Source organism: Pipistrellus kuhlii, unplaced genomic scaffold (assembly GCF_014108245.1).
Source record: "Pipistrellus kuhlii isolate mPipKuh1 unplaced genomic scaffold, mPipKuh1.p scaffold_m20_p_10, whole genome shotgun sequence".
Lineage (NCBI taxonomy): Eukaryota > Metazoa > Chordata > Mammalia > Chiroptera > Vespertilionidae > Pipistrellus > Pipistrellus kuhlii.
The window spans coordinates 47,896,275-47,917,597 of record NW_023425405.1 but is presented as its reverse complement, the minus strand read 5'-3'; the positions used below and the strand labels follow the sequence as shown (position 1 = coordinate 47,917,597).

The window sequence follows — 21,323 nt, the reverse complement described above, 5'->3', positions numbered from 1 at the left end:
TGAATTGCAGAAATAATCTACCAAAGGGGAGCAAAGCATTCAGAGTCAGGACCAAATGTCAGACCATACTGTAGGAACTATAAGAAGCACCGACTTGAAAATTGGCAGTTAAAACAGAGCTGTCTCCTTTGCAGATGTACTGTGTCTGGCTGTTTATCCCCCGCCAGGCAGGAGGACGACATGTCATCACGCTATCACCACTAAGGCAATACAGAAGGCACACTGCTTTCCTGAAAGTGTGTATGGCTTTCTTATTTATGTGTATTGTTAAAATGATAGTTTCAGGATAAAGATCATATTTTGAAAATATATTTCTGAAGATAGCAAATATTTTTTCTGGTGAATGTAACACAGACATTATAAATTCTCAATTGATATCCCACTAGTCAAGATGGTTAGCTTGCTGTTCTCTCCACATGGGTCAGATTTTGAGTACAGCCAATATACTTTTGGGCATATTTTTATAAAGTCTGAAATTCTACTCACATTTTCCTTGACAATATGGTTCATATTTCTAATTCTCCATAGGTAATTTTAATTCACATATATTTAAAATAACCATAAATGCTACTATAGGCAAAATTAGGCTCTTTGAAAACAAGGCTTTGCTTCATGATATAAACAGAGCTCTTATAATTGTTAGTTTCTAAATATAAATAATATTATGTTTTTCTTGATAGATATTAATTTTATGTATATAGAATTTGAAATTTAAGTACAATATATTGGCATGCTTTAAATAATATCTTTAAATGAGATTTAAAAGTTGTAATTATAGTAGTAATTTAAATTTAATAGTAATAAAGTAAATTTAAAAGTTGTTATAGTAGTAATACATATTGACTGCAAATTATAGTTATAAAAAAAACTAGAATCACCTGCATTTCCTCCATCCAGAGATAACCACCATTAATATTTTATGAATATTATTCATATATGGAAATACTATTTTTAAGAAATTAAATTCTACATATTATTTTTATAGCCTACTTGTATTTGAAAAACTATCAAGGGCATCTTTCAACATAAATAAATGTTACTAACAATATCACTTTTAAAGTGGCAGGCTAGTAGTCTGTGGTATGGCCAGAGGCTTCATAATCCCTCAGCCTTGTATTGCTATACAACTAGAGGCCAGTGCACAAAATTCATGCATGGGGCGGGGGGGTAGGTGTCCCTCAGCCCAGCCTGCACCCTCCCTTGCCAGCCTGGTCACCCCCAACTGTCCCCGCCCATCCGCTGGCCATCTTGTGGCAGCTGTCTTGCGATTACGTGGGGGCAGCCAGCTTGTGATGGCTTGGGAATGGCCATCTTGTGATGACATGGGGTAGCCATTCTGTAGTGGTCACCTTGTGGTGATGTGGGGGCAGCCATATTGTGATGATGTGAGGGTATGAGGGCCATCTAGGCTTTTATTATTATAGATGGGACTTTCCAGTCTTTACCTATTACATATCATCTGTGTTGGGTTTATTAAAACCTAAATCTGTCATCACTTTCCTAGTAATTTGGTAATGATAAATTCCCAGAGGTGGGATTTTAGATTAAAGTGCATATACTCTTTTATGGCTTTTGATATACAGCCAGATTACTATCTTTACACTCACAAAAGAGAACCAATTTATAATCACTGAGTGACTTTGTTTCTCTGTGCCGTCAAATTAAACACAGGTAAGTATTTCCCCATCCAAAAATTTTAGGGACAGAGATAGGTTTTGGAATTCAGTATTCTCCAATTTTAGAAAGTTAACATGATGCAAATGGTTTCTAATTTATAGCACTCCAAGCAGAGTCTGGGAAGCACTTTTAATCAAACACATGAGTATTTACACAGCCAAATTACATGATTCACACTAAGAGGCATAAATGACTACTTCATATCAGTTTGCACTGATTTGCTGCCAGTGTGTCCAGATCAGGTTCTGTTTTGCTGCCAAATAAGTTACAAAGAGCAGTTTTTTGAGCCTTTGAATTCTAGATATACAGATAAAGAATTATGTATCATTATTTTGAAAATCAATCAAATTATTTTTTTAAATGGCAGCTCATAGCTGTATTAATTTACCTTTCTTCGATTTCTAGTTAGTTTGAACATTTTTCATTTGTCAATCTTTGGACAATTATTTTTTTCTTTTGTTTATTTCTAATTATTTTTTATTAATTCATAAGAGCTCTTTACTTATTAAAGATACTAATTCTTTACCACATATGTTGCACATATGTTAAAAGTTTGTTTAGTTTTTAATTTTGCTGAACATTTCTTTCAACACATAGAAGGTTGGTTTTTCATTGTTTTCCTCTATGGTTTCTATAATTGGAGCTTAGCTTAAATACTGAAGAAATTTTTCTAGTGTTTTAAAACAATATAAAGTCTAGATTATGACTTTAATAATTCTTAGGTTAGTTATATCTTAATAAAATCATAACACCAAATTGTGGAGTGCCTTATGACATTTTTCTTTCACAACAATAATGAGAGCAAAGTCATGCTGAGTATTTACCATGGTTCAGGTACTGATGAATTTCCATGTACTAAGTCATTTTACCCTAACAACAATTCTGAATTTAAAATACCCGTACTCTAGTTCCAGCAATTTCACCCAACTTAGATACTGTATTTAACACAGCATAAATAATACTTAAGAATAAGTAGAAAATTATCTAGATGGTTTTCACTAAATTCTTTACGCTACTGTAGAATCTGGCTATAAAAATGAAGAATCCATTTGACAAATACCTATTGACTGTCTTTTACAACAGTGATGTGCCTTTTACTTCAGTAAAAGAATATACAGAACTCAGCAATCAATATTATATTCAATGTAGAATAAAAGCCTAAAATGGCTAATTTTATGGATACTAGTCTTACTTCTTAATGGCATTGTTACATGGAAACATGTCATAGTCCAATTTTTAAAATTATCTTTCATAATATCAACTATTTATTCATGTATTCCTTATCTTTGGCTCTTTTTTGAGGAAATTACTAATTCTAAGCATTGTATTCTGGAAGTATAGATTTCATCATTTCTTTATCTTTGCAGATTTACAGCACCAAAGGTTCTACCCACATTTACTTATCATCCTTTCCCCTTGCCATCATGAGGTGTTCATCAGAATTTAGAGAGAATTGATTTTCTTTTTTCATAGTAAAAATTTTGTGTTTGTTTGCCGGCTTGTTTCATATTTCCAAATTGAACTGTTAATTTGTGCCTCCCCAAATCATATATTATAAACATCTGTACTTTAAAATAAACTATTAGTGGTCCTTAACTCAAAGTTTGAGGCAAAAATGACATACTATAATTCCGACTATTTGTTCCAAAGGTCTGCCATTTATTTCATTTTAAATATTTGCAAGGGATTGATAGATGAATGCTTCAAGAAACCAGTAACACATACGTACATTACTTCATTTGTAAATGTGGTAGAGTGGGTATAAAAATCTACCAGCCAATATTTAAAAATCTGTGTGTATTTATTATGTATGCATGTGCATTTATACGTATGTATATTCATATATATGAACACGTATGTGTGTATATATATATACGTATTCATCAGCATGTGCATGCAAGCAAGTGTGTGTGTATCCTCTTTAATAACATTTTTCTTGAGCAGCAAAGAAAGGTCTAGGCTAATGGTAATTAAAAAAACACACAAATTTTTTAGATAATGAAAATTTGAGAATCTTCTTTCACTGTGAAAAGTGAACTATCTGGACTTGAGTTAAGTTTTAAAAGTCAATTTCTTCTTTTTAAAATAAAGGTAATAAACAGAAATTTTTTTTTCCAGTTTTTGACTATTTGCTTAATCAGACAAGCATGTGGTTTGGAGCTCTTAGGTCCTGGGTTATTTAGAACACTTTATTTAACAATACCTGACAAATTTATAGATGATTAAGGTCACACTGATGAAAGAATAACATATACTATGCAAAGGGAAAAATAAATACTTGAGATCAGCAAGGTTAATGCTGCATTAAGAACTGTTTTAATTGAGATTGCTTTCGGGCCAAGGAACCATGGAGCAAATTCAGTGATTAGGTATTCCCTCAGTGATCCCTTCTGCAGAAATCAGCATAAACGTCTAGATTAATTTGTAGTCAGTCATATAAGCTTATAAGACTGCAGTAGAACAAAAAGATTCAGTAGGCATCCTGTTCGGCCTGGATTCTGCCACAGCTACTATGGTATATTTTGTACTTGGTTTCTCTTTCAAAATTTTATTTATTTGTTTGTTTGCTAGTTCACTTTCATTGCAGGAAATAGAGGCTCCTTTATGCTAACTCACAAAAAACAGTTTTTAGACTGCAACTGGAAAACTTGTATAGTAGAATACAAGGTCAGTATTTCTTATGGAAATGGGACCCAGATAAAGCTGTAAGGAGCCTAGGATTCCCTAACTCAGGATATTTCAGAAAGTCCCTTCTGTCTGTCCTACTTTATCTTTTAAAGGACATCCTTTATCTCTATGTCTGTGTTTCTTTCTCTTTTACTGGCTGGTTACCTCTGTTGCTCATCTTGCATATGTCCTGCAATGGCTACCCTGAACTTGACTCTATGTTACTTTTTGAAAAACTACGTTTTTAGAGAGAGGAAGGGAGAGGGGAATGGAGACAGAGATAGAAACATTGAAGTGAGAGCGGAACATCGAATGGCTGCCTCCTGCATGCCCTCTACTAAAGATTGAGGAATCGAACCAGCAACCTCTTGGTTCTTGGGTTGACACTCAACCATTGAGTCACACCGGCCTGGCTCTATGTTACTTTTTATCTCAAGCACAGCTACTATTACTTGATCTCTTAGTTTACCAATTCTGTATTCCAACCCACAAAGAATTCACTAGTTCAGTTCATTTTCTTCAAAATAGATCCAAATGTTTGGCCTGGCAGATCAATGTTATGGCTGCTGTCAGGTTAAGAACATAACCACAGAATAATCAGGTTGGGTGGGGGTTGGGCTGTTAGGTAGAAACAGAGCCACATCTGTAGCAATCTATAAATTATATGGTCAGTGCTCTTCAAAAACGTCAAAGTCATGAAAGAGAAAGACTGAGGTACTATCATACTGTGAGACAGGGAGCCTAAATGCACTGTAGGGTTCTGTACTGGGACCTGGACCAGAAAAGGGACATTAGTGACACAATTAGCAAGATTCAAATAAGATTTGTACACTAGTTAATAGTCTATATGAATATTAAGTTATTGGCTTCCATATTGTATTATAAATGATAACATTAGGGGAAGCTAGGCAAAAGGTATGTGAAAATACTTTGCACTGTTTTTGCAATTTTCTTGAAATTTGAAATAATTTCAAAATAAAAACACTGATTCATATAAAACTGAATTCATTAGGATAGTGTTAAATTCTTAAAAATGAAATGCAGAATTTTTGTATTTATACTAGTATTTTTTTATATTATGTTGATTTTTTTAATGGACTTTTCCAAGATAGTGACTTTTAATTTTGTTATTTTACCTTTTTTGTGTCTGTTGTCTATCTTTCTGCTGGAAAAACTAGGTAAATACTACATTCACATTTAAGATTACTGCATCTTGAAACCTAGAAAATAGATTTAATAATATGAGTGCAAAGTCTGAAGTCAGGCTTTGCTTCTTTTCTGGGAGGCAGTGTCTGTACAGGCCATAGCATGGGTTATGTTAATTCACATAAGGTTGTGCATAGGCCATTATGGCAGGCAGTTTGCAATTCTCCTCAAAGCCAGGAAAGCAGACAAATTTTGGAAGCATACAAAGCATTAATATGTTGGAGAGGAACAGGGACCAGAAGGGGAGACCATTTCTTTAACTCTATATTATTTTATTTGGACTACATTTAATTTTTAATTGAGGCTCTTGCTATTTTCTTTATTATAACAGAACATAAGAAACATACAATTTTCCCTAGGTCGAATGATATAATGCATAGTACACAATATGGTAATAGCTAATACTAATTTAAATGTTTTCCTCCAATCTTTATTGGGATATATATATATATATATATATATATATATATATACACATACACACACCATATATATACTATAGTATATATATGGTATATATATATATAGTATTTATATATATAACACAAATTGACAAATAGAACTACATTTTCCTGAAAATGGTATATAATTTTTACCCCCAAGTAGTTGTAAAGAATGTTTTTACAAGAAACACATTTTTAGAATGAAAGAAAAAGGAAGAAAAGAATACTGTGTAAGAATAAAAATATAAAAAACCTTTATTATATCTGCCTCTCTTTTCCTTTATTCAAAATGCAGTTCCAATTATAAAAGTAAATTCTGGATACATTCTTGTTTTTAACAAAATCCATATAATAATGATAAGCTAATTATAGACCCATTTCCCTAGATAAAGTTGAGAGTATGTATCCTTCCAGACTTTTTTTGTGTATTAAGACTCAAATTGGCCTATCTTTATCAGAGAATTTTATTTCATCCAGTCAGGAAAATAAACAAAACAACAAACTGTGCAACCTAACATTAAAAATAGAAAATGTTTTCCATTTATGTTCTATGTGTGACATGAAAGAGTACAAACACTTTTGATTTCATGGAAATACAGGCTGTGAGGTCTTCATTCACAGGCATATGGAAGTTTTACTATTTTTGTAGGGGAAAGAACTAGCTGAGCTGTATTTTACTGTCCTGACATTCAATTCATGTTACCACGTGGATTCAGCCTGAGGTTTTATTTCCACAGTATTATGATGCATTTTAAAATTATTGACCATGATTTCATGGACTTGTTCTTAAAAAATACAATTGCAGAAACAATTTCAAATAAATATATTCCTTAATGTATCTGACCAAATGAGTAGAAAATATACAAGATTATCTGACAGATATTGGTACACAAAGAAATGTGTGCTCAAAAATGTTTTGGGCATTCAAGGGCTATTTTCTACCTAGGAAGAAGCTGTCAAACATAGATGTGAACTTTTGAAATGCTAACTTAAACATGACAGAGTAATCTATTTGAGATGGTGACAAGAAGTGGTGGTAGGAAGGCATGGCACAAAAAAGGATGTTGTCTACTAACAGCTTAGAGTCATATCTTCTTTAGGTTTTCAAGATGTATCAGAAGGTCAAAAGACAATGAACCAAGAAGATTTTTGTTTTTAATATTCCTAGATATCTGGATATAAAGAAAGATTTGGAAAGCAATTATAGGCTTAGGATTTCAAAATATATAGCTCTGGTTTATCTTAACTTTGAAAAAAATGTTTTTGTTGATTTTAGAGAGGAAGGGAGAGGGAGAGATAGAAAATCAATGATGAAAGAGAATCATTGATTGGCTGCCTCCTGCAGGCTCCCTCTGGGGATCGAGCCTGCAATCCAGGCATATGCCCTTGACCCGAATCGGTCCGCAGGCCGACTTTCAGCTAAGATTATCTCAACTTTTATGAGTTTACATTAATACAACCATTAATCTATCCATTTATTATTATTATCCACTAAAATTTATTTATTGAAGCATACTGTGCTTCTATATTGTAAAAACTGACATTTAAATGTTAACCTCTTCACTAACCCTGAAAAACCCTTACAAAACCACCCAGAACCCATGACTACAACATAATTAGGATAAAATACCAAGAACTTCAAACCTTATATATAAGCAGAAACATAAATGCAGAAACATAAATCCCCCAATCCAGCAGCATCAACAATCCAGGGGCCCATTCTGGATCAGAAATGGTGATAAGTATGCAGAAAAGAGAAAAGGGGGCCAGGAGCCTGGGATGGAAAAACAAACAAAATCACTCTTGGAAAGATAAATTCCCATCCTGAGTGGGAGAAAATGTTGATAATGGACCTCATTTATCAGAACACAACTACAATTGGGGAATTGGGGGAAGGGGGAGGGGAAGGTTTGGAAGTGAGCAGAATGAAAGGTGGAATATTGGGAAGGCACTACTTAATAAGAAGACAAAGATGATGGTGATGGAGAAATGGCCCTTGGAAATTTGGTTATGACAGGAAAGAAGCATGAGGTAGAAATTCAGTATCTGCAGAAACAAAAGAGAATCTTAAGATCATAAGACATACCAACTAAGCCCTCTGCAAAAAAAAAAAAAAAAAAAAAAAAAAAAAAAAAAAAAAAAAAAAAAAAAAAAAAAAAAAAGATGTCATCCATTGAAGAATCAGTAATTCACAAGTGAAACAGAAGAGGGTGCTCATGGACCAAGGATATAGTATTCCACCCAAATCCTTTAGTTTTGCTTGTATGAAACTTATTGCTGGTTTAAGAATTTTCTTTTTTAAAATTAATGGAAAACAGCAGACAATATTCATACAATGTTATTATCAGAAATCAGAATTAAGAGTCAAATAATACAACTAATGAAAATTTGTTGTCTTCCCTCACAATAAACAAAAACAAAATACAAAAGAGAAAATTGTAATGAATTCTTAAGAAAATTTGAAACAAATCACATAAATATAAAAGATATAAAAGAACATTTTTAATAAAAAATTTAAAAACTCTGAACAGAGAGCTGAGGAGAGTTGAAAAACAAAACAAAACAATCTTTGCAATTAAAACTAAATTACAAAGTACTCAAGGGGAAATAGATTGTTAGAAATAAAATAAGGACCATCGAGGCAAGACATAGTAATAGATATTAGAACAAAATGAAATGAAAAAAGAATCAGTAAAACTAATTAATATAGAAGATAGGCAAAGATAATACAGTAGATGTATAATTGGAATACATGAAGAAAGAAAATAATATAAAGAATACTTAAAACTATAACAAAAAGTTTCTTCCACAAATAACTACTTCTGTATGCTGAAAGTGTTTTCCATATGCCTGGAACATTATCTCAGAACAGTGAATTCCAAGATATATGCCCGTTAACCATTAGACTTAAAAGCAAAAAACAAAAACAAAAACTGGCTGAAAGATAAGTTCCTTACAGTAAAAAACCAAACAAACAAAAAACCAAGTTGATATTATTACAGTAGGCAGTTAGTTATTATTAACAAAAGGAAGAGAACAAATTAAACCAGCCTGATTAAGAAAGAAGAGGCAGCCTTACCTTCACTCTGGGGAGACTGCCCCATTAATGGGGGGTAAGGGTGTGGGGAGGAAATGGCATAGGGGGAAGTCCTTTTACTAAGCCCACCCTCCACACAAGAGAAGCTAAATGATCAGGCATATGCAATAGAAGCCAAACTGGTGACCATAAAGGAGAAGGAGACTACTCTGGGAATTTTTTGGAAAAAGACCAGATAGTATAAGTGTGTGAAACCCTGGAAAACCCAGGAAAGGGATTAGATCATTTGAAAGAAAGTCTGTCCCTTCTGAACCCAAGGAAATATAATTGAAGCTTAACAAAAGCCCATCTCTAGAGGGGTAGCCACATGTCCTGGGCACCATAGAGGCTTGGCAAAAGACACACAGATGGGGAAATGAAGCACAGAGAAGTTAAAAAACTTGCCCAAGGTCACACAGGTAAGAATTTTAATGCCTGATGATAGCAGAGATTGAGCTGGGCTAGTGGAGCTTCAGGTGTCAGGATTGATGGTACTGAAGCTCTAGGTCCTGATCCTTCCTCCATTGCTGGGGGCAACCCAAGCCTCCTGCTCACTCCAGCTCGATGGCCACTGCCATCTTTGTTGGGTTAACTTGCATACTCACTCTGATTGGCTGGTGGGCATAGCAGAGGTGTGGTCAATTTGCATGTTTCTCTTTTATTAGATAGGATACAAACTACCTTTTATAAAACAGAAACTACAGGGGTTGTAAGGAGAAATAAAGATACACTAATAACATATATTTATCTCTTAGTCTAAGATAGGTCAAGTTGACAAAATTACAGATATAGAACTAAATATGGCATAATTAATTAGGCAAATCTTTTGGTATTCCTCACTACCCACTTCTCTTTTTTGAATTTCACACTCTAGTAACAGAGAATATATATTCCTCTGAAGTACACATAGAACAATCTCCAAAATTACCTACATATTAGATTACAACACAGTCTCAATAAATTCAACAAAGCAGAAATAACACAAACAATAATATCTGACCAGAATGCAATAAAATTTAGACATTCATAACAAAGTAATCATCAAAGGAACTTACATCTAAAAATTAAAAACTCTAACAACTATTGTGTCAAAGAAGAAATGTAAAGGGAAATTGAAGCGTTTCTAAAAGTAATGAATGAAAACACTAAGTAGCAAAACCTATAAGATACAATTAAAGCAGTGATCAGAGGAAATTTTATAATATATAAACCCATGCTAGAACAGCAATATTGAAAGTGAATTCCCAAATCAAAAAGGTGGAAAGGCTCTCTGGTCATTGGCTTGGTGGATATCCTCCTGTGCACCAGGAGGTTGCCCATTTGATACTTGGTCAGAAGGGGCACATGCTTGGGTTTCTGGCTCAGTCCCCAGTAGGGGTCATGCAGGAGGCAGCCAATCTTTGTTGTACTTTCATCAATGTTTCTCTCTCTCCCTCTCTCTTTCTCTCTCCCTCCAATAAAACCATGTGAAAAAAAGATGGAAAGGGAACAACAAAGGAATCCCTCTAGAAACACACACATAAAAATATAAAATAATAAAAATTTAAAAAATCATATGATAAAAAATAGAATAATAATACTTTAAAAGAGACAAGTTGCATATAAAAAAGTAAGGAATAACAAAACAGATGCAATCATAAAAAAACAAAACACTTTGTACAAACCTATGTTAGTAAAATTAAAAATCTAAATGAAATAGATAATTCCTTAGGAAAATACAATTTATAAAAATTGGTCTCAGTGGAGATGGAATGCTTAAATAGACAGGTTTTTAGTCAATTTCCCATAGTAAATTCCAAATGGAAAAGGAACAAATGAAACAATGAATCCTACAGATAAATCCCTTTATAAACTGGGTATGAGGAAAGACATTTGTTTCATGACTCGATCTTGACAGATGTGACTACTTAAAAGCAAAAAAAGAATCCTTGTACAGTCCAAAACATCATTATGTTAAAAGGTAAATGTCAAACTCAGAGAAAATATTTGTAACATACCAATAATAAAGCACTACTCTCCCCTAAAGAAAACTTTTTAAAAGTGGGGGGAAAAAACAATAAACTAAAAACTTGTTAGAAAAAATATGCAAGAGACAAGAATAGAAAGTTCACGAAAAGTACACACACATATCCTTTAAACATGAAAAAATTCCCAACTTTCTTTATCAGAAGAGAAATGTATATTGAGATATTTTGTTTCATCTATCATATTGGCAAAAATTCAAAAGCTTTTCAACAAGCTTTTTGACAAGGTAGTGGTAAAGCTGGTCCCTCAAACAAGGCTGTTGAATGATAACATAATACAGCTCATATTGAGGGGAGTTTGGCAATAACTAACACAACCAGACATATTTTTTCCTTTGATCCAACAATCCACCCTCTGGGAAGTTTCTGTAAAGTTTCATCTTCAATAATAGAAAAGGCAGAAATGCACAAGGTCATTCCCTGCAGTATTATTTTAATAGAAAACCATAGAAGCATCTTAAATATTAAACTAGAGATGATTGGCTAAACGGGCATGTTATGTGCATATATTGAGTGCTAAATACCTCAATAGATGCAAAACTTATGAAGAAAATCTCTAAGTATAACAATAATTTGTGGGCTATTTTTTAGTATATTTAGCTAATATATTGCTGAACAAAAACACTCTTATGCTTATTTTTGAAAGAGTACACAAGGAGAGCCAGAAACAAGGAATGCTTAACTATTAGAGGTAAGGACTGGAGGCTAGATTGCTCATAATGAAAGGAATTCTAGGGACAAAACAGGTAGGTTTAGGGAGTCTTAGAAATAAAGAGGGTCCGTGGGAGAGGAAAGCATAGATGGGGGTTTGGAGATGCCGAAATGTATATCTTATTTGTAAGGAGGATAAAGTAATGTTGCAAGATAAGAGGAGAGAAAAAGGGAAGCACTTTGTGGGCTTTGAACTTTGAAACTGATACTATCATATATAACAGAATGACCAATGAGGAAAGCACAGGAGTACTAAATTAAGAAAAGGTCCAATTAGAAAGGGTCAGGTTCAGACAAAGAACTGCAGCATATATAAATGGAAGACAACAGGACATGAGACTTTTTTTTTTTTAAAAGATTGATTTTTCCATTAGAGAGAAAGAGGGGGAAGAGAGAGAGAGAGAGAGAGAGAGAGAGAGAGAGAGAGAGAGAGAGAGAGAGAGAGAGAGAGAGAGAGAGAGCAGGCTTTTCCCATTTGGGGGCCCTTCCCCAAGGGGTCTCCTTTGGGGACACCCCTGCCCAGATGGAGTTTGTATCTGCTTCCAATAAACTCCCTCTTTCTTTCTTTCTTTCTTTCTTTCTTTCTTTCTTTCTTTCTTTCTTTCTTTCTTTCTTTCTTTCTTTCTTTCTTTCTTTCTTTTTTATTAAAAAAACCTTTTGTTCGCAAGTTTCTCTTAAAACTTTGTAAGGCAAGAACACATGGAAGAAGTTTACACATTGAATCCCACATTTCAATAATATGCTATTTTATATGGAAAGTATATTTTAATTATTGATTCAAAATTAATATTGATAAAACTGGAAACTTTAAAAATTGCTTAGCCACCCTTTCTCAGGGAGTCTAGGTGAAGACCTGGATCGGTTATGAGAAAGAAACCAAATTTTTGCTTTAATTCTCCATTTTGCGTTATCAATGAGATTCTTAAGGATTTAGAAGAAACAGCTGAGGGAAATGGCCACATTTTGCCATGGTTTTGATGGTGATTGTGATTGCTGTTTTCTTTTTATATCCCTGAACTGATTGGCTAAAGTGCTCTTGATGAGATCTGGATAGATTAGAAAGTGAAATTTGCAATTCTTCACTGATGGCATTACTTAATGATTCATAATGTAGCATCGTTCATGAGCCCTTTTTTATTTTTATTTTTTAAAAATATTTTATTGATTTTTTTACAGAGAGCAAGAGAGAGGGATAGAGAGCCAGAAATATGGATGAGAGAGCAACATCGATCAGCTTCCTCCTGCACACTTCCCACTGGGGATGTGCCCTCAACCAAGGTACATTCCCTTGACCAGAATCAAACCTGGGACCTATCAGTCCACAGGTTGACGCTCTACCCACTGAGTCAAACTGGTTAGGGCTATGAGCCCCTTTTCAATTCAAGAAATAGTTATTGCTCATCTACTCTGAGGGAGGCAGTCAGAGTACAGGGATAAGTCTCAATATCCATGGAACTGATGGTTTCAGACAGACCCAACCTTTAAACAAAAAATTTCACCAATTTAATTCATTATAATTTATGATATATGCTACATGGAGAAATACATGTCTATTTTACTCTACCTAAACCCTCAGGTAATTTTTGAAAAGTCTGGAATTGCAGGCTGTTACATTTCACGGATATAATTAATTACGATTGATTTAAATAATCCTAACACAATAAGTCAGCAACACATTTGTCAATTGGGTATTTTAGGGTGAAGTCACACAATGGATGCCATTTTTCCAGTGGAGCAGTCTTTTTAAATTTAATTAATTGGATATATACGAGGAAACCATACTGTTTAAAATCTCAGGGGGCAACTAAATATTGAACATCAATACAGTAAGAGCTTGGAAAATGAAATTTAATATTTCGCTTTGTTTATTATAATAGACGAGCTGAATTCTACTTAGGCATATGCCCTAATTTCACTTTCTAATTAATATGGAGCCTCAGAGCATGGTTTAATTAAAATGCCACTCAGACCAGTGAAACAGATCAGACTGAGCAGGAACCTAGGGCTGTGAATGAAAGAGTGCAGAGATGAGCCAACTGTCCGCGGTGGTGCTGCTGGCAGCATCTGCCGCCACACCGGGTGCAGAAGTCTCCCGGCAGTCCTACATGCCATTAGGTGCTAGCATCGATGGCTACTTTTGCTATGAAAAACGTGGCTCCTAAGAGACTTGCATGCTCTGTAGATAAGCTGGACATTTGGAAAATTGGGGTGACCTGAGTTGCCATAAAGTCTCTACTTTTTTCTGGTCTACAGAGCTCTGTGTTTTTCAATCAGAACAAAGACGTGATTCCTATGCATTTTTGAAAAGGACACTTAAAAAAAGAAAAAAAAATCAATAAAATGGGAATTGTCAGCATCATGTGGGGAGAGAAGGGAAGAGAGGATAGCTTCCATAACGACCATCTGTGTGGTGGAATGCTTTTGGACATTAACAGAATAGACAAGCTGACCAGGCTCTCAGTTCTGCTTTAGACTCGTTCTATTGATAGGTAGAGAAAATGACTAATTCTCAGCAGGACCTGTCACAGATAGATTAGAGTGTCAAAGTTAAGGAAGGCTGGGAATGCTTTTCTCATGGCACAAAAGGAGACATAGACTATCCAGGGTGTCACGGTAACAGAGAGGTTTCGATTCCCTGTTTGGTACTAATCTACGGGCACTACTGCTGCCTATTAAATGTTAATGACAGAAATGTTCAAATACAGACACCAAATCATATTAATATAGTCCAATTTATGTGTAAGATTGACCAAATGTCCTTTATCACAGTAATTTCCTGTCCAGATTATTTTAGCTAGATCCCTAAGTAGAGATATTGGAACCACAATCTCTCCCATTTTGACAATGCAATGCAATGAATGGTGCTGAAAAGGCATGAGCCTCTCTGAATCTGAAGAATGTGAATGGTCGAAATGTCACAGATACGGCTTCAGTTAGGTTATAATTAATCTTGCCTCATCATAGTATCAGCCAGCATCAAAAAGCAAGCAAGTGCCCATTAATAAACACTGTACTGACATCTGCCTTATATTAGCATCCACCTCAAATGTGATATTTTGCTCAGAGGGAAATGCTAGAATTTTAGAACAAATTTTGATTTTTCTGACCCACAAACACAAGAAGGGCAGAAAACTGTTTCCAATGATCTGATCACTGTGTTTTGTACGAATCTTTGCCTATTCAGCTGGGTCCCATCTCTGTCCCTCAGACGGAAGGACTGGATTAGATGTCAGGAATAGGGAAATGAAATCTCTACCTAATAAAATATAAAACCCTCTTTGATAACATTATAAAGTATGGCAGTGAGGTATGATACAGCAATGCAAAAACATAAAAATTTGGATTTAACAGCATATTCTGTTTTATTGCTTTGCACATGGTAGATGGAAACAAAGAAACACATAAACAAACAAAAAAACTGAGGGTGAGATTCCATAATGGTATTTGTATTAGGTAAATCTGTAAAATAATACAATAAAATTTAAAAAAGGCCTGGAATAAAAAACATGATGCCCACTGTGTCTGAAAGGTGTCCCAATGCCTAGAACATTACAAGAATTCTTGGAGAGCACATCACCCCAGGGAAAAGCAATGCCTGCATAAAGCTGGCAGAGTCCCCCTCACCCTGGGATGCTTGCTACATGTAAAGAGTCAGTCAGTCCCACAAATCTGCCCTGCAGGTTGCCATCCATGCCAGGCTTTCAGGAAGCGTTAAGGGCCCACGTGGAGCTGGGATGTGTACCAGTGATAACAACTGGACTGAAAGTAAATCATATGAGCAGTGACAGTGATAGGATGCAGGACTCAGCAACTCTGCAAGGCTCTACATGTATACATTCAAATTAGTCGACAGCAGTGGTATTGTGCAAACACAGCAGAGAGAGTTCTAGAGGACCACGTGGTCTAACAAAGGCAATCACATCATTTTTTATCTGCAATGCCCCATTGAAGCAACAAAACAAAACAAAAAAATACTGATTTGTACACAGTCATCACCAGCTAAAATATTATTGATACGATAATTGGAGTCAAGGACTTTGGTTACATTTTACTTATTATTATTTTAAAATATATATTTTTATTAACCTCAGAGAGAAAGGGAGAGGGAAAGAAAGATAGAAAAAGATCAATGATGAGAGAAAACCATTGATTAGCTGCTTTCTGCATGCCCCACACTGGGGATAGAGTCCAAACCCAGGTATGTGCCCGGACTGAGAATCAAACCATGACCTCCAGGTTCACAGGTGGTCAGTCACGCAAACACTGAGCCACAAAGACCAGGCTAGGACTTTGGTTACTTTTTAAAAGTAGTTTCAGATTCTTTTATGTTTGCATTTTCAGAATCAAGTCTGATACACACAGGGCACACACACAGTCCAGAGTGCGAGTATATGACAAAGGTTTTAAAAACACCTTAACATACTTCTCCCCCTCCCACCATACTTCTTTATGTGGAATCTCCCTCTATTTAAGCAGGCACCTATTTTAGGCTGGCATAAGTGGGGATATAAAGAGGGAGAGTCAAGAATCAATGAGTCATTCCCATGTGCCTTGGTTTGCAGTAGGACTTGGAGGTGCAAAGCCCTGTGAGAGGGGACGCATGGTGTGGAGTTGTTACAATCAGAGAAAGGCAGGGACAATGGCTTGAGAGGGTATAAGCCATATCTCAGCAGTGACCAGCAAAGTCAGAAAATAGCTGACTGACCACAACCCACCCTCATCGCTGTAAAGATACCTATTCATCTACTACCTGGCACGGTCTTGAATGGAAGAGGAGAGGAGAGGCTCATTGGGGAAAATGTGCTTTAATATTGACAGGCTCTTACCACCACAACCCACCCTACCCCAGTAATGCTGTTTTAAAGTAAAAGGTAAAGAAAAAAAGCTCTTAATGGTAAAGCTCTCCCCCCCCCCAATAGTAACAAAAACTCCAAAGCAAATGTGGTTATATAAAATTAAAATAAAAAAAAAATATCTTAACATGAGTTGTAATTTGCAAATACCAACCTTGATAGTTTAGCATAAATGAAACAAGTATTTATGTGAATATATTTGACAAATATATTACAGGTTTGGGAGTCAGACAGAGCTGATTTGAATTTTGGATATTCTTAGATAAGCCTTAGTTTCTTCATCTTGTATGATAGCTGTGCTGGGTACTCAGCACAGCTATTTGAGTGCCAAGCATGTTATATGCTTGGCACTCAAAAAATGTTAGGTACTACTGTTACTACCATTACTGTTGTTGTTGTTGCTCCATCTTCTTTTTCTTCTTCTTCATTATAATCACCAGTATATAAATGTCTAATCACTGGGTTGTATCCTGAAACTAATATAATATTGTATATAAACTGCAATTAAAAATAAAAAAATACTTAAAAAACAAAAACAATTATGTCAGATTATAATTTCCTATTTAATATATAACTAAGTGAGTCTTTATAAAAATATTATGGTACAGTATTTTTTTTTAGAAAACAGTAAAGTAAAAAGCACATTTTAAATTATTCTGTTAGGTCACAAATCAAAATCTCATCAAACATAGGCCTTGAATAAAAACTATAATTAAGGTAATATATTTTCATTGGGACATTCTCTTTGCTATGATAACATTTATCTTGTAGTACAATTTTATGTAATAAAAAAAAAATCTACTCTCAAAGATCAATCAATTATTGCCATTCAAAGATAATACCTAAAAGTTAAAGATTAAAAATCTGAGTTTTAGAATTACAGTGTTAGAAAAAGGATAGTTTTTATTTGCAAAATAAATAAAAGGTTCAGAAACTGAAATAGCTGCTTTATTGCTGTTAAAAATATTATAGAAATATATTTCAGCAAACTATTAATAATAGATATACAAATTAGGTACTTCTAAAACTGCAGTGATTCAGAGAAGTTTCACAGCAAGAAGTGAGAGTTGGAAAACTCAGTAAGATCAGATGTCATAAGACAGGCTGAAAAGGACTACATGGGCAGCAAAGACAAACAGCAAGGAAGGTGAGAGAAGGAATATGGCACACCACTGAGGAAAGGTGCTTCCAGTGAATTGTCAAGATGATACCTTCGCCATTTTTTTTGTCTACCTCAGGGTGAGAAGCTTAAAGACAGGGAGCATGTCTTAACTCATATTTGTATCTCCCAAACCTGACACTGGGTACTCAGCACAGCTATTTGGTAAGGGAATGAATGAGATCATGCACTACTGTGGTCCTGGGAAAGACTAAAAGTCTTGTATCTTCACCTAAGGAGCAATCTCAGATAGAGATTTGGGTGGCACAAGGAATTTTGGCTTCTTATGACATTAACACATTAGTTGTTACTTTATGGTTGTTGTGTGTTTTTTAAAAAAATAAATGTTAACACATTTTAGTGAGGTATTCTTGTTGTAAACATGTTTGCCAAGTATTTCAGATATTTTTAGGTGTGCTGGGTTGAGGTGGAAAGGAAGAGGAAAAAAATATAATGTTGATATTGGCTGTGTTCCATAAAACTAACTTCGTACTCTGTTAATGCCCTAACACAAGTGTTAGAGAAGCACGAAAATTTTTTAGGAAAAAAAAAAAAAAGGTGTGTTGGGGGGGCATTACAGTTTTAGTTACACTGTTTTTGGCAACAGAATTTAAGTAGCTTTTATTTTCCCATACGGATATTGTGTACTTTTAACAACCAGACTTATAATACTAGTAGAGGCCTGGTGTATAGAAATTCATGCACTGAAGGGGGGTCCCTCAGCCAAGACTGCCCCCTCTCACAGTTTAGTATCTGTCAGGTGTGGGAGGTGACTTGTGATCAGGTAAAGATGATGCTCCTATCACAACTCTGCTGCTGCCACTGCTGGCCCTGGTTAACTGAGCCTCAGGTGGCCCTGAGGAGCTGGGCAGCCACTATCCAAGGCTTGCCTGGGCCTTGGTTGTCAGCTGGGCAGCAACCATCTGAGGCTTGCTTGTGCCTCAGGCCAGCCATGGGCAGCTGGGAGGCTGAGGGGACTCCGGAGGCAAGTGTGCAGAGGGGCCAGACCTGCCTGGGGGTGGGCCCAGCCGTGTGGCATGCTAGCTGCTCTGGTGGGGATGAGGGATTGGGTGCTGCCATCTTGTGACTGTGGGTGTCACCATTTTGAGGGCGTGGCAGTCAATTAGCAAAATCCCTTTTTATTGGCTGTGGGCACCACTATCTTTGTGAGGGTGTGATGGTAAATTAGCATATTCCCCCTTTATTAGTTAGATAGGACTAGAGGCCCAATGCACAAAATTCTTGCAAAGGGCTTGGCCCTCACAGCCCCAGCTTTGTCCAGAAGGTTGTTTGGCTGTAATTAGCATATTATGCTTTTATTATTATTTTTTTATTATATTATTTTATTACATTTTACAATAATATGGATAAGCCAATACTTTGAAAGATTTTTCCATGTTTTTAGTTTAATTGTGCAAACAACATCACACTATGCACTTTCAAATTCATTCTTTTATTTTTAAAATCTAAAAGTACCATTTACTGAGACAGAGCTCCAATTTCTCTCAAAATTTTTCTAAGAGCAATATAATTTAAACTCTCATTAGACATCAAATTTCTTATAAACAAGGGGTCCAATATAATAATTTTCCAGAAAAATATATACAAATCAATTAAGATATTTAAGAGAATCATAAAAATCACAGGAAGAGATTTTCAGATGTCAATAGGTTCATTTTCATTTTTTTTCCTATAGGGTTTTATATTTGCCATAGTGGAGAGAGATATTTTATTCAGTTATTATTCCATTTGTGCATAATATGAAATTCATTATAAATTTCTTTAAGATTTATTGAATGCTGTGCTAAGAGCTAACAATTAAAAAAAATCTCTATGTAAAGGAGATGTATAAATAAAAGAAATTCAATAACTTGGGACATACCATGGTAGAAGTACGCAAAGGTGCACAATATAGAAATGTCCATTTATGGTGGGGATTGAAGATGACAGTAAATGCTTTATAGAGAAGTTTCCCTTGAGTTATGTTGTAAAATAAGATTCAGTATTTATTTACCTGGAAATTCTTCTTACTGATGGGAGTTTACATAGAAAAAAATTGGCATTCAGTTGCAATAAATGCTATTTATGTTCTCAACCCAACATACATAGAATGTTATCCTTTAAATTTTTCATAGGCAAAGTTATAAAAGTGATACCCCTTCCTACCTCCACTTCAGTAATGTGGCACCATAGAAATACTAATGTATTGATGCTATGTATCAGGCACTGTGCTGAGTGCCTTACATAAATCATTTCATTTGATACTCAAAAGAACTCTATGAGAAGAGATATTATTTAACTGTTGGTAAATCATTTGCCAGATGTCACAACTTGAGTTATTTTTTATGACGTTAGGAAATGGGGGTGCTTTCTAGATTGTCCTTTCTCAGGATTTCCAATGTTCTAAGTGTTAGCAAGAAAATCTGAAGAGTCACGTGCACAAAAGACCTGGCCACCTGTGCCTTCATCCTTTCTGATGAATGTCTCCAGAAGTTTGACATAATTTCCACATTGCTCTCTAGGAGAATGAGTCCAATAATCTTTAAATCCTTCTATATTGCATTTCCTTGTTGTGCAATAGATATTATTGGACATATTGCAGATATTTTCTGATATCTGACTTGGAAAGATAACATTAGAGTCATACTGTAATCTTTATAATTTATTTAATAATAGGTTATATTTATGAGGACACCCAGATACATTAGAAACTTTATAAATTCTGGCACTCACAGGGGAAGATGATATGGATGCACTTGGAAGCCTATTTCATTTTATTTGAATTATAATGCCATCTGCCTGAACTCCTTCTCTGAAAAAGTACTGCTCTGACAACATCAGAAAGGAACTCTGTGTGAGAAACAGGCATCTGTTTTTTGCTTAATTTACAGAGGACACATTTGTTTGCATTCACAAAAGCATTTTGCAAATTTAATACCCAATTAATGTCATTCTGTGGCAATGACAAAATAATCAGATTCTTAAATGAAACTCATTTTTTTTCAGTTTTAACTTTGCAAAGCATAAAAATATTACGTGACATAGTATGGAAAGTAACTTTTGCAAATTTTTAATAATGTCATCTTTCCTCTATGAAGATGACATTGTTGGCATCACCGGGACACTTGCTTTAGGTAATTTCTAATAATGATAGTTAATTTGTGCCCAGTCATTCTTGCCTGCCTCCCACTGTAATATGAAATTTGTACATTTGTGGAATGATGACTAGAATTTACCTAGAGTTAGAGACTGTGGGAGAAAAAAAACAAAGCAAGTTTCAGAAGAATGGGCTCCAGGATCCCCAGTTCTTTGAAAGCCTGTGGTGAGAGGTGAAGTTGCTCAGCTATTCCACAGACACATGGAGTAGACTGTATTTCACGTGATTGCTATGGCAGAGGAGATACCCTAAGCAGTTAAGATCCTTGAGTCAGTTACAATCCAATTAGAGAGGTGAAAATATCTACATTTAAAAAAAGAAATAGATCCATAAAGAGTGTTTATAAAACA

At 35.0% G+C, this 21,323-nt stretch overlaps 1 protein-coding gene across 7 annotated transcripts in view; it reads right to left on the bottom strand.

Moving 5' to 3' along the window:
* Positions 1-21,323, bottom strand: part of MAGI2 (membrane associated guanylate kinase, WW and PDZ domain containing 2) — a 1,016,953-nt gene that overhangs the window by 268,887 nt on the left and 726,743 nt on the right. The window lies entirely within an intron of this gene.